Consider the following 13393-nt stretch of genomic DNA (forward strand, 5'->3'; position numbering starts at 1 on the left):
TATAGAATGTCTACTTCTGTTTTCTCCAGCTCATCTACTTGCCTCAAACCAACTAAATGACCAAAAGGAAAAGTTGAAAATGGCACCAGTGGTTCATCCTGCTCATTTTCCAGCATAGTCTGAAGGCAGACAATTCTCATACTTTGCCCATTTTAGACAATCTTCCTCAGGATACATATGGCAGTACGAAAACAGGAGCCTCTCAGAAATCCGATGCAGCTCCTTACTAGATCTCTATTGTCAGCTTCTTTGCTTCTTCTCAAACCTGGTTCTCAAAATACCATCCGCTTAACTGATATAATGGCAATTGTAGTGGTAGTGCTATTTGCTATCTTTACTTGAGTGCTTACCATGTTTCCACCATTATTTTAAGCACTATTCTGTATAAATAATCAGAACAATCCCATGAAGGGGATACTATAATATAATGATCCCGTTTTAAAATATGAAAAGAAACTGAGGTAGAGAATGATTACCTGTCCAAGGTCCCAACCTTGGGAGGGGGTAGAGCATATGACCTGAGTAAGCTGTCTAGAGTCTCTTGTACACTGGAACAAATGCACCCTTTTCTCAGGGCTAACCCCAGTTCTTGGCCCCAGGGCAGTACTAGAATATCCCTGGTCCTCATGCCAGAAGGCTTGTGAATCAAAGGTTGGAGTAATGGAGGAGAGATGGCAACTTATTGTCACAAGCCTTCCCTCTGTTACACTTCCTATCTTCAGTCCATTCTCCATGCAGCATCTGAAATGATATTTAAAATGCAGAAATCAGATCACACTACACCCCTGCCTAACACTCTCTAATGAGTCCTACTGCGCTTAGAGCAAAATCCACAATCTGCTCAGCTACTATGAGCCTGCTCTTGCCTGTCTTCTAGTCTTCACCTCCCATCTCTCTGCGCATGACTCTCTCAGCTCTAATCACACTGGCCTTCTTTCTACTCCGGGTGCATAAGGAACTGATACCCACCTCAGGACATGACTATGTCCCACTCACTCCTTCATACATTGTCACCTAACTGTCCCCTTGTTATTCTTCAGGTGTCAGCTCAGATGCTGCCTCCTCAGACAGGCCTCTGCTGACCGCCCACCTCCTTTACTCCAGGCATCTTATTCTATTACCCTCTTCTGTTTTCTGGATAGCATGTATCCCATTCTGAAAAAGTACCTCATTTATTTTCGAGCCTACATGTTTATTGTCTCTCTCCATGTTCCCCACAACCCAGTCTCCAAATGTAAGCTCCATGACAGTCAGGACTTCGCGTGTTCTGTTTCGCTGGTGTGTCCCCAGTGCCTAGAACTTCCTGGTATTCAGTGTTTTACTGAATGAGTATTCAGTAAACATTTCACATGTGACTGGCTAACTGATGAGTAAGGAAATGAGTGAATGAATGAACAATGGGTTAAAAATGTAGTTACTTTATCTGAGACAAAATTCGGCAACACTAGAAATCAAGACCTTTCTCTGTCCAGCTTATGCGACTCTGTTCAAAATTTTCTCAATTGTGTATAATATTTTGAGTTAAAACATTTTCTTCTCCTCAAAATCTCATGTTTTTCTTTTATTTAGGGGGAGGAAAAGGCATAGCACTTCTTTCCTGAAGAAAGTACCCACATATACAAGTTGACACCTCTTTTATCTTTTCTGACCAATAATCATACACAGAATTTTAGAAATATCTTCTTCTGGCCATCCTCCCTTGACTCCTGTTTTTCCACTAGGGATGTAGCCGGGAGTGGTGGTAGAAGAAGGGAGAGTGATGGGGGAGTGAGGGAAGGACCTGTGCGAAAAGGACTGGATTTGACCATTTAGGGAAGGGGGATAATATGAAGGCCCTGAAAACCGGCTATTCATGATTGGGCTCATTTCTGCACAGATCAATATATCAGCACTCATGCCACTAAGGTATTTCCTAAAAACGCTTCCTCAAACAAAGTAGTTACTCCTTTTTTTTTTTTTGAGACGGAGTCTTGCTCTGTCGTGGCCCAGGCTGGAGCCCAGTGGCCGGATCTCAGTGGCCGGATCTCAGCTCACTGCAAGCTCCGCCTCCCGGGTTTACGCCATTCTCCTGCCTCAGCCTCCTGGGTAGCTGGGACTACAGGCGCCCGCCACCTCGCCTGGCTAGTTTTTTGTATTTTTTTAAGTAGAGACGGGGTTTCACCGTGTTAGCCAGGATGGTCTCGATCTCTCGACCTCGTGATCCGCCCGTCTCGGCCTCCCAAAGTGCTGGGATTACAGGCTTGAGCCACCGCGCCCGGCCACAAAGTAGTTACATCTAAGTTTCCCTAGGGAATAACTTTTTTAAAAAATTAAAGTGATATATTCAACGTATATGCCATAAATCCTCTATTTTTGATAAGCACTGAGAACTCAAAAATAAACTGTCTATACATGCTAATGTATAGACAATTTACTTTGTTTCCTTCAGAGAAATTTAGAACTTAGGTCTTGCTTCGTACCCAAATACAGAGGTAGCACATTCGGATTAGAATGTGAATCATTTTTTTTTCCACTCATTAGTAGAGTAGAGAGGTAGATTGGGAGGAAAGCATTAGATGTAATGGCAGCTGTGGCCAGTTCCTGGATGCTAAGCAAATCTGTTTCCCATGTGAACACATTGGGATTTTTTACATTTTGAGACTGCTTTGCCCTTCTTTTAAAGATCCTAATAGTCTCATAACTCACAGAGAATTATGGTTTAGTTTCAGTTACCAGTAATATTGTAAATATATTCACATACAGTTTTAAAGACATTATGGCAATGTCCTTAATTAATAACATAGCCATCGTTTTAAAAAGAGTCCCAATTTATTAAAAATAAAACTCTGAAACTAAAAATGTTGGGATAACATCTTTATGTTGCCCTTGTTTGCATTCAGGATGTTTCCAAGTTTATCATGTCTGTGAACTCAGTTGTGTTTACTACCCCAGATGGTTTTTTACCACATGAGCAATTAATATAATTGGAGACTATGAAGTGTTTATGTCAAGGCAAGAAGCAGTAGCAGCTTCAATGTGGTGACTTTGCAGGCAGTCAAACATATTTCACTGTGTGCTTCCAACCTAACCCTTCCCCTGCCCTTCCCCTTCTATTTTTATATTAAATAGAAAAAGAGAGTTCACAAAGGCGCTCAGAAACTGGCAGTTTCTTTCAGAATGTGGTATATTTCTAATTTCCATATATTTCCTTCAAGTGGAATGGCCTTGGGAGCACAATTACCTTCAATCTTGACAGGTATAAAAAGGCAAATTCTGCCAGTCTCTGATTGAAATGTTAGATCGACTTTTCTGAATGTGGCATGATGGGTGACAAAAGACAGGGCTGTTGCTGGGTCAGGTGAAGATGTTGCCATAATCCCTTTTACCTATTTTGAGCTTCTGAGCAAGGAAATCCTGTGTCGAGGTACATTAGCACCACCTGCTATCAGCACCCTTAGAGGGGCTGGCAACAGAGAGGTTCTTTAACTTTCATAACCGTGCTCTACATTAGGAGAGGCTCAAGGAAAGAAAAATCAGGCATAATCTCTGAAGACTGTATAATGAGCTCATGTTCTCATTCTTCATATAGATTCCATTTTTCTGTGTGAAAGTGGTCCGCCAACTGTCCATAATTAGCCCCATCTTACTTCACCTGGCAATATCTAGTGCTTATGAATTCTGTTGGTAGGGGATATCCTTATGTGGTGAATGCATTCTGCAAAAAGTGTACATCAGAAGTTGTAAATCGTATTACATCTTAATTACAGAATTGATCCCTCTGAATAATAAGCTTGTAATAAAGCCTTGCTAGGGTTTCATAGTCTTAAATCCAAAATAGTATGTTTGTTCTTTCACTCTCAATTTGTATATACTTTATGTGACAATAGGTACTCTGAAGGGGGAGCACACATATATTAATTTGCATTTGGTGACATACTTTTTAGAGGTGCATTTAAGGTCTTCCCATTTAGTCTGGCAAGTTCTGTCTGCATGGATCTCTCCTCCCCAGGATATTTTTAGTGCTCCCTCTCTGTTTCTTCCTTTTATCTCCCTTCAGAGTCCATCTTGTCAGGGAAGTCTTCTCCAACCATCTCATATAAACCTCCCACATGTACCATGCTTTACTTTTCTCCTATTATAATCACAAGGCATATTATGAACTTATTGTCTATCTTTCCTGAACTAAACTCTATAAAACTGGTTTTTTTCTTTTACTTACTTAAAAGAAGTAAGTGTCTTCAGACCTAGGACAGTGCCTAGCACATATATACACAGCATACAGCACACACATACACACATACACACTATATAATGAATGCATGGATATGTGAACAAAATGATGTGCTTGAGAGGGAATGGTGTCTATAAAACCCCTGGTATTATTGGTTTCATTTTGTGTGGTTATGTTTCCTGAGGAGAAAGAGATGTATTACTGTTTGCTTTTGGTTTTTATGTTTATCTGTTGTAATAGTATATGGTATATATGGTATATCTAACCACTCAAGTCTTACATGTCTTAAAAATATTGATTAATAGATCCTTTAAATCATATGATTCTAAGATTCATCTGTTGACTCAGAATATGATCTGATCGTAATACTACTACAGGGGAACCACAAGTCATCAAATGGCATGAAACTCAAAACTACAGAATGTAATCTGGGAGATTTACAGACCCAATTTTACTAAACCACATAATGTTTCAAAGATGTATAATTTCATTGTTAACATTTGAGAAATTCAATATATTGCACATAAAAATCTGGATTCCCAGCCTTTCTTGAATAGCCTGAAGATTTGCTGACGTGAGACACCTATGCCTGCATGGCATCAGTTAGCTGGAGCTGAATGTTGGTGTGTTGACCACAGTTGCCATCACTCCCTTTTGTCTTTCCCTCACCTCACTCCTATGTATATGTTGCCAACATGGCACTGTCAATGTTTGGTGTAATATCCCTGCTCTAAATCAAGCTAATCCATAGGCATCACTTCATGTGCTGTTCTTTATTTATTTACTGAAATGGAGTTGAAAATATTTTTTGAGGTTAAGGAAAAACTATGTTCTTGTTTCACTTTAAACATTCTAAATATTTTGGATTAGAGAAAAGAAAAAGGAGCTTATACTAAGTTTTTATTTTCCTCATGACTTAATGTTCTATATACTGATTGGAGTTTGGGTGTTCACAGATACACATATTTATCAAAATTCAATGAATGAATACTTAAGATTTGTGCATTTCATTGTATGTAAATTTAATATAAAGTAGAAGCAAATGTTGAATTATAATTAATCATATGCATGCAAAAGTATTTAAAGAGAATTTTTCTGTGTCTGAAAATCTCTTTGAAATGTACCAAAACCAGATGGATTAACCAGTGGATTGAAGGATGGTTAAATTAATAGATATGTGATAAAAAACAAAGCACAATAGAATAGTCATGGGAGAATCTAGGTGGTGGGTACATGGGATTTTACTCTACAGTTCTTTCAATTTTGCTGCATGATTGAAAATTTTTATAATAGGACATAGGGTAAAATAATCTGCAATTAAATATGACAATATTCATACTGTTTCTGCTTTTTGGAAAGTTTTTCTTCCTACCTTAAGTGTACAATTTTACATAATGAATTAATGAAATGGTAAATTACTATAATTTTTAGATTCTGCTATAGGTTTAATTTTAAAATAATCTTTTATGTTAAAACAACCAATTATGGTTTGGAAATGTAATTATGGGATTTTTAAATTTTTCTGTAGAAAATTGTCCCTTTTGTACCTTGTTTTCTTTCTCTGTTCTATACAATAGTCACCCCTTATTCTCAAGGCATACATTCCAAGACCCCTAGTGGATGCCAGAAACCACAGATAGTACCAAACCCTATATATATTAGGTTTTCCTATCTGATGATGTAAATGACTAATGGACTGGTAGTGTATACAGAGTGGACACGCTGGACAAAGTGATGATTCAAATCCGAGGCAGGACAGAACAGAACAGCATGAGATTTATAACTAGTTATCACAGCATGCAATTTATAACTGTATTTTTACACAACCAGTCTATCTCAAATAATATTCCTTGGTCTCTTTAAGTTTTACATCTTTTAAGCTCTTATATGTAGGGTATGAATTAATTTTAACTGGGTATAGTTTTACTCTGCACTTTGTAAGGTGAAGCCATTTAGGATTTTAATGTTTGTTCATATATAGTTTTTAAAATAATTGGCATATTGATAAAATTAAAAGTTCTGTTTTTCTCTCATGGACTGTTTCTTCCATACACTTAGAAACTTCTGTTTTACAGTTATAAATAGGAGGTTGTAGACCTATTAAAAGTAACTTAATTGTAAATACAGATGCTCCTCAACTTGCAACGGGGTTATATCCTGATAATGATATTATAAGTTGAAAATATCATTAAGTCAAAAGTTTTAAGATAGTATTATATCAAAACGCCACTTACATTACAATATCAGATGTCTTTGACATACAAGTCCTTTTCTCTATAGGTAATACTTAGCGAAGATCATGGATTTCATTTCTCCTCATTTTCTAACGTTTCTGTTTCCTATCAGTCTCCTTTGCATCCAGATGAAGTCTTATAAAAACTAATTTCCCTCAAACATGTCCATATCATTACAATTTAGTAGACCTCAAGACAGTCAATTCAACTAATATTCACTAAATGTCTATTTGGCTGGCTTCTTCCTGGGAATCCAGACACAAATAAGACATTATCCCTCCTCTAAAGGAAGTCTCCTGCTCCTGTAAAAGGCTAATGTGGCAAAAAGGAAACACTGCCAAACATTAAGTGGAGGAATGTTCCATGTGGATATACTATCCACTTCACTTTCTGATGACTCTTTTTGAAACTATCGTTAGGTTGATAAATGTATTCTTGGATATTTATTATTAAGTAGCTGAAATAAAAATGATTCTTTCTATTTTTTTTTTTTTTTTAGAAAATAGTGTAGGGCTCAGCATGTGAATTTTGTTTTTAAATAATTTTAATTTTACTTTCTAGGGGTGGCAGCATAGTATGGTAGAATGAGCGAAATGAGTTTGAAATCGGACAGATTCTGTCTTCTAATCTTATTAATTCCGTGATCTAGATCTCAGCAACGTATTTAAATCTCCCATGCCTCTCTTTTTTTTTTTTTTTTGGCTATAAGGCATGGGTAATATAGCTATATGTGTGAGAATTAAAAGTTTAATACAATAATGAGTAAAAGTTTCAAGTCCATATAGGAGGAACCCAGTAAGTAGTGAGTGCTCTTATTATTGTTGTGATGATGATGATGATGATTTCCATTTGAGTTGCTTGAGAATCAAACCCTGAGACAAAGATTCTCCTATGAGTAATTTATGTAAGAGGTAATCTCAAGGAACACTGATAGGGAAGTGAAAAAGTAGGGCAGAGAAGGAAAAAAGCCAATAAGGAGGGCAACTGGAGCTTAATGATGCTGTGGCATTCTGAGAGTCAAGTGTACAGAATTTCCCACTAGAGATAAGGGAGCTGGAGTATTTATCCATGAACTCCTGCCAGTCATTAGGTGAGGACTGCTCTGTGGGGGTATTAATTCCTTGGCATTTGCAGCCTGCCACTTACATAGGCAGCGTGGTCTTTGGCAGGCAGAGAAGCTTTCAGGCAATGAAATACAAGTGCTAACAGTTGGAAATCAGCTTGGCCTGCCTGAAATGGTAAGAGCTGAGGGCATATGGGCGGAGCACTAATAGTATCTGTCCAGATGATGATGATGATGATCATGATGATGATGAGACCACTTGATGAAGATGGGAACACTATATTCACTCCCTGAGAGATGAAATATAAGTGTAAATGATTAAATGTAGGGAGAAGCCTGTCTAGGAAAAAAGACACTGTGGTCTCTGCCTACCCGTACACACAATTTACCCTACAGGTTTGAGATTATTCTTCCCCAGGCCAATGGATCATTTTATTGGGCACAGAGTTCTATGCAGGTATCCTGTCTGGTACCTGGGTGGGTTCTGGGTATTGGTGGCTGCTCCTTGGATCTGGGAGTCCAGTTATCATTCCTCTGAACTCACTTCCTAAAGCAGTGTGCACTTAACTAGCAGCCTTGGTCTCAGGTGATCTAGTCATTACAGCCTACAGGATCTGATTCAGCTGTAACCCAAGGGTAATGAGCAGAATGAACAGCTCCACCGGTCCCTTGCATTGTTTGAGGAGATTTTTTACCATCTTCCAATTTAATTATGGGATGTGGCTTCTGGGCAAGAAAGCAAGTGAGATCTACTTTCTGCATTTTGTTTTGTTGATAATTGAATCATAGTAATTAAGTAATCATGCAGGGTGTAAGCAATAACTTTTATGAACATTAAGATAGTGCATTTCATAACATCTAAATGCTTTGTTTGTTAAAGTTCACTTTTGAGAAATTGCAATGAGTGTTAGGAAAACACTATTAATTTGAAGGTGTGGAAGAGAGAGATAAGGTACCCCATTTAGAATTGTATATGTCAGGTAACTATTATCTCTGGGAAGCAGTGAAGGTGTCTTATTTAATAAATCTCAGAATCTATACAAGCCATAAACTAGTATTTACATATATGGGTGTAGAGATATCTGTATACATGTGCACATATATTATTTTAGTCATGTTCTAGACATTTAACAAAGATGGAATTGCATTGACTGACTGCTCATAGTTTAAAAGAGAAAATGGAAACTCTAATCAGTGTTTCATTTAAATTTATAAATGCACTCTATTTTTTATTTTGATGAATGGGAACAAAGTATTAAGGTAATAATATATTAGCTATGTTTAAGTAAGTCCAGGGAATCAGGTCTCCCTATTAATTTTCAAAGCATAAGATGCTATCCATCCACATTGTAGATATTAGGAACTGTTGAAACTCTCTGTAAATATACTAAAAATTTGTTGCAAATGGAAATATGAAGTAATTGCTAGAATTTTTTGGTATTGATAGCATTAAGTATTAAGGCTAGCTGTTTCAGCAGCTATATCCTAGTTATAGCAACATGCATGTGGTTGACTGGTATGTTCTCTGCCACAAAATAGAAGAAAGAATCCCCCAGGAGAAAAAAGAAGCAAACATTTTGCAAATCTGCTTTTCAACAGTAATTAGAAGATGGGTGATATTTTGCTACTGTTCATAAGTGGTTCTCTTAATGCTTTGGTTCAAAGGAAACAAGGGCCAATATCCATCATATATTTTTAGGGAACTTGTTTTAGGATTGTGGAGTAAGAAAATAGAGACTACATCTTGCTATCCACATTTTCCACTGCTCTGTCAGACAGATCCTGATTGTCATCCCTGTTTAGCCTCCTGCGTTTTTACTCAACTCTTCCCCCTACCTGGATGGCTTTTCCTTCTTTTGATCACAACTTTCGCCTCCTTTGATCTCAGCTAAACTCCTTCATCTAGCCTACACTTCCATGTTTTATTCTCTCAACTTTTCTTGTCCATAGGGTCATAATTATACTGTACATAACTTGGGTATCCTTTAATCATTACAAATAATAGCCATTTTCCTAGCAAAAATGTGTGTTTATGGCAGCAATTGCATTTTGTGTATCTTTGGTTAGTCCCTGCACAGTGTTATCTTACAGTAGGTACTCACCCAATATCTGTCTTTTCTCTTTTTTTTTCAAGATCTAAATACAATTATATTTTTAAACATTGGGTCCAGGCTTTACATAAAAATATGATCCTACTTTTCCCCCTAAGTTTCTAAAATATCACGTACTTTTCCCCCAACATCTGCAGCCATCCGGAAATTCGTAGGAAACTTTTGTGCATGATTTTAATTCCTAATGCCTGGTTCTTTGGGCTCAGTGACAAACAATCAAAAACCACCAAAAATGTGGCTCACTTGAAGACAGATGAGAGACCCTGGCTCGCTTAATCTCATAGGTTGTAAGCAGTGCTGCATCAACTGGCTCCATGCAGGGGTGGAATGTGAAGGATCTCACCAACCAGTTATCTGTATAGCCCTCCTGATAAATGTGTATGCATGGCAGAAACTGAATTCGGTCCTCATAAACAAAGTCCATCATACAGATCACATATGCACAGATCTTTTTTTCTGATCTGATCTATCTCTTCCAGGGTCATAAATTCCTTTAGGCAGATGTTATATAAGGCTTATTCTTTGAGCTGTCCTATTTTGTTCCTCTTCAGTCAACTGAACTGCAAACCGAGTCTGGCTAGGTGTTGGATGGTAGAGTGAAACTGGAACTTTTTCCTGATGTGGCAGCAGTGGCTCCTGATCTGGCTGTCTCCTCGCCAGGGCTAGCCTGGTGGGACTGAGACACGTGAAGCAGGGAGATGTCATCCGAGGAGTGGAATTATCAGACTGCACTGTAATTGCTTGTTGAATCAGTTATCCGTTATTGCTTAACAAACCACTCCAAAACTTGCTGGCTTCAAACAACTTCTTATTTCCCATGATCCTGTAGCTTGGTTGGGCTCAGCTGGGAGATTCTCCTTGATTATGTACCTGAGGTCACTTATACAGTTGCAACTTAAGAGGGACTGGAATGTCCAAAATGGCTTCTCTTCTTCCAGTGTCTCCTCTGTGTGGCTCTAATCATCCTGCAGTCTAGTGTGGACTTACAGCATGACCATGCTGGGCTCCAAGAGGGGCACGTGAAAGTGCCAGTCCTCCTTAGGGATAGAGTAGTAATCCCAGATATTACTTCCACTGCATTTGGTTGCTCAAAGCAAATCAAAGGGCCAACTCAGAATTAAAGAGATGGTAAAATAGACTACAACTCTTGATTAGAGGAGAGGCAAAGCCACATCGCAAAGGGGCTTGCATAAAAAATTGGAGGAATTATTGGGGCCATATTTGGAGACTTGGCCCCTTCACACTTTGTATCTGACTTTCTCATAAGACTTTTATTTCTTCAGAGCAAAGGCTGTGCCTTCTTTACATTTTTAGAATCAGAGTATGAAAAATATTTGCTGTTTCTTGAGTAAATGATTACTCCATGGTAGTTTTCCCTCTACCCCAACTGCCAATTATAAACTCAGATTTACATTCAGAATACTGGTGTGAAGCATTTCTACTATATCTTATTTTTTCATCATTTTCACCTTTTGCATTTATCTTATAAAGCTAACACTGTAAAATATATCATCTTAGTTTTGTTTTTCTTAGATTAGAATGCTAACAATTCACCTTGAGTGATCCCTGGAAATATTATACAAACAGAGGAGTGGGGGAAATAAGAAAGGGAATGAATGAGGCTAAAAAAAGGGTGACAAGCAAGTTAACCTGGAGCAATGAAGGGTTGTTTCTACAGCTATCCCACCTAAAGGATGAGAGCACTGGAGGACATGAATTTCCCAGAAGTTATGGCGCTCCATGCCTACAGGCAAAGAAAGCCCACTCTAGTGGCCAGACGGAGCCCTCAGGCAAAGAGACACATGTTCTAGAAGTCGTACCAACAGCACCGAAATGGTCCAAGTCATGGGGATCTGGGCAGTGCACCAGCAATGACTGCCATGCACACCGTTCTCGTCTGAGACATTATCAGAGAACAAACCACACTTGATTTATTGGTGGTATCAAGTATCCAGTGAGTTTATAGGCTGAGCTAGAATTTATATATGGGGAGAGAGGAAGAATTACTTAAGAAGAGATAGTTTCTTCACATATTCTTTGACCTCTTTAAATGTTAATATCATATTGTCTTAACAAAATAATGAAATAGAAAAAAGTAAACCTCAGAATAAATACTGTATATACCAGTTTTCTTTTAAATTAAAATTATTAATGTGTTTTGTAAACTGTTCTTATCACCTGTCTTATATCTAAATAAGTAATATTTTTACATCAAGCATTTTCAATTGTTTATTGCCTTGCTATAAAATTGATTGTCATGATTATTTTGGTAATTTTTATGTGATTTCTTTTAAATCACATAGGGATAATTATGCATGGAAGATTATTTCTACTTATTTTTTTCAGACATTTTCAAGGCTAATAAATTTTAGCCCTGTGCCCAATCCATGATAATTGGGTAGGATTTAGTCATTGATTGACTCAACATTTACCAGGTATTTATTTTATGTCAGTCACTATGCTTAGGTGCTAGAGATGCAAAAAGGAATACAATGTGATTTTTGCCCTTGAAAAACTCAAATCTTACAGTCATTCAAATATCATTGCAATGAAAGCTCTTAATTTATAACCATTGTTAGTAATGCACAGTATTACTGACACATTGATAACCATTTTCATATCAGTTATACCTTTTTATAACCATTTTCATAGCAATTACATCTTTTTTAAAAAAATTATTTATTTATTTATTTGTTTATTTTTTGAGACAGAGTCTTGTTCTGTCACCCAGGCTGTGGGTGTAGGAGTGCAGTGGTACAATCTTGGCTCACTGCAACCTCCACCTCTCAGGTTCAAGCAGTTCTCCTGCCTCAGCCTCCCTAGTAGCTGGGATTACAGGCACGTGCCACCATGCCCAGCTAAGTTTTGTATTTTTAGTATAGACAGTGTTTCACCATGTTGGCCAGGCTGGTCTTGGACTCCTGACCTCAGGTGATCCGCCTACCTCGGCCTCCCAAAGTGCTGGGATTACAGGTGTGAGCCACTGCGCCCAGCCCAATTACACCTTTAAGCCCATGTAGTCTATCATTCAGCTTCACCTCTAATTTAATGGCCTTCCTTTCCCTGTCCCTTTCTTCCCTTCTCTGTCCCTTCCTTCACTTTCCTTCCCTTCTCTTTATGCTATAGACTGAATATTTGTGTCCCTTTGAAAATTTTTATGTTGAAATCCTAATACCCTATGTGACTGTATTAGGAGGTGGGGCTTTTGGAAGATAATTAGGTCATTTGGAGACCTCCCTCCCTCCCTCTTCAGCCATGCGAGGACACAGTGAGAAGAGAAGACATAAGTCTATAAACCAGAAAGCAGTCTGTCACCAGACACCAAATCTGCTAGTGCCTTGAACTTAGAACGTTCCTGCCACCAGAACTGTGAGAAATAAATTTCCCCCTCCTACTAAATAGTTTTAGCTAAAAGGAGTACCAAGAAAAGCCCTCTCTCCTATTTGGAAAGAAACATAAGAGCTTTGGACTCTAAATTCACAAAAGCAGGGTTTATAGTTTACGTCTATTGTTGCACATCTTTATAACCCCAGTTCCTGGAAAAGTATCTGATCATAGTCAGTATTAAATGGCCTTAGGTGGAAACTGAAAGCAAGGAGGCATAGTAGAATGTGATTAGAGATGTTGACTGGAGATTTGCATGTTTTATCAGTAGCAGTTTTGTTTTGAAGCCTAATGATGCTCTGCTTCCTCATAAATTTCATTCCAAATGAATACTAGTAACTAATTGCATTATTTTTTGAACTGCTTATATTTGCTGTTACCCTTTCTTTTT

General features: G+C 37.9%; 1 protein-coding gene and 1 pseudogene across 7 annotated transcripts in view; one reads left to right on the forward strand and one right to left on the reverse strand.

Moving 5' to 3' along the window:
• The window catches only part of MACROD2 (mono-ADP ribosylhydrolase 2), a 2111745-nt gene that overhangs the window by 586053 nt on the left and 1512299 nt on the right, over positions 1-13393 (forward strand). The gene's annotated exons all lie outside the window — the stretch shown is intronic.
• LOC126929257 (RING finger protein 11-like) lies at positions 9821-10330 on the reverse strand (annotated as a pseudogene).

Source organism: Macaca thibetana, chromosome 10 (assembly GCF_024542745.1).
Source record: "Macaca thibetana thibetana isolate TM-01 chromosome 10, ASM2454274v1, whole genome shotgun sequence".
Lineage (NCBI taxonomy): Eukaryota > Metazoa > Chordata > Mammalia > Primates > Cercopithecidae > Macaca > Macaca thibetana.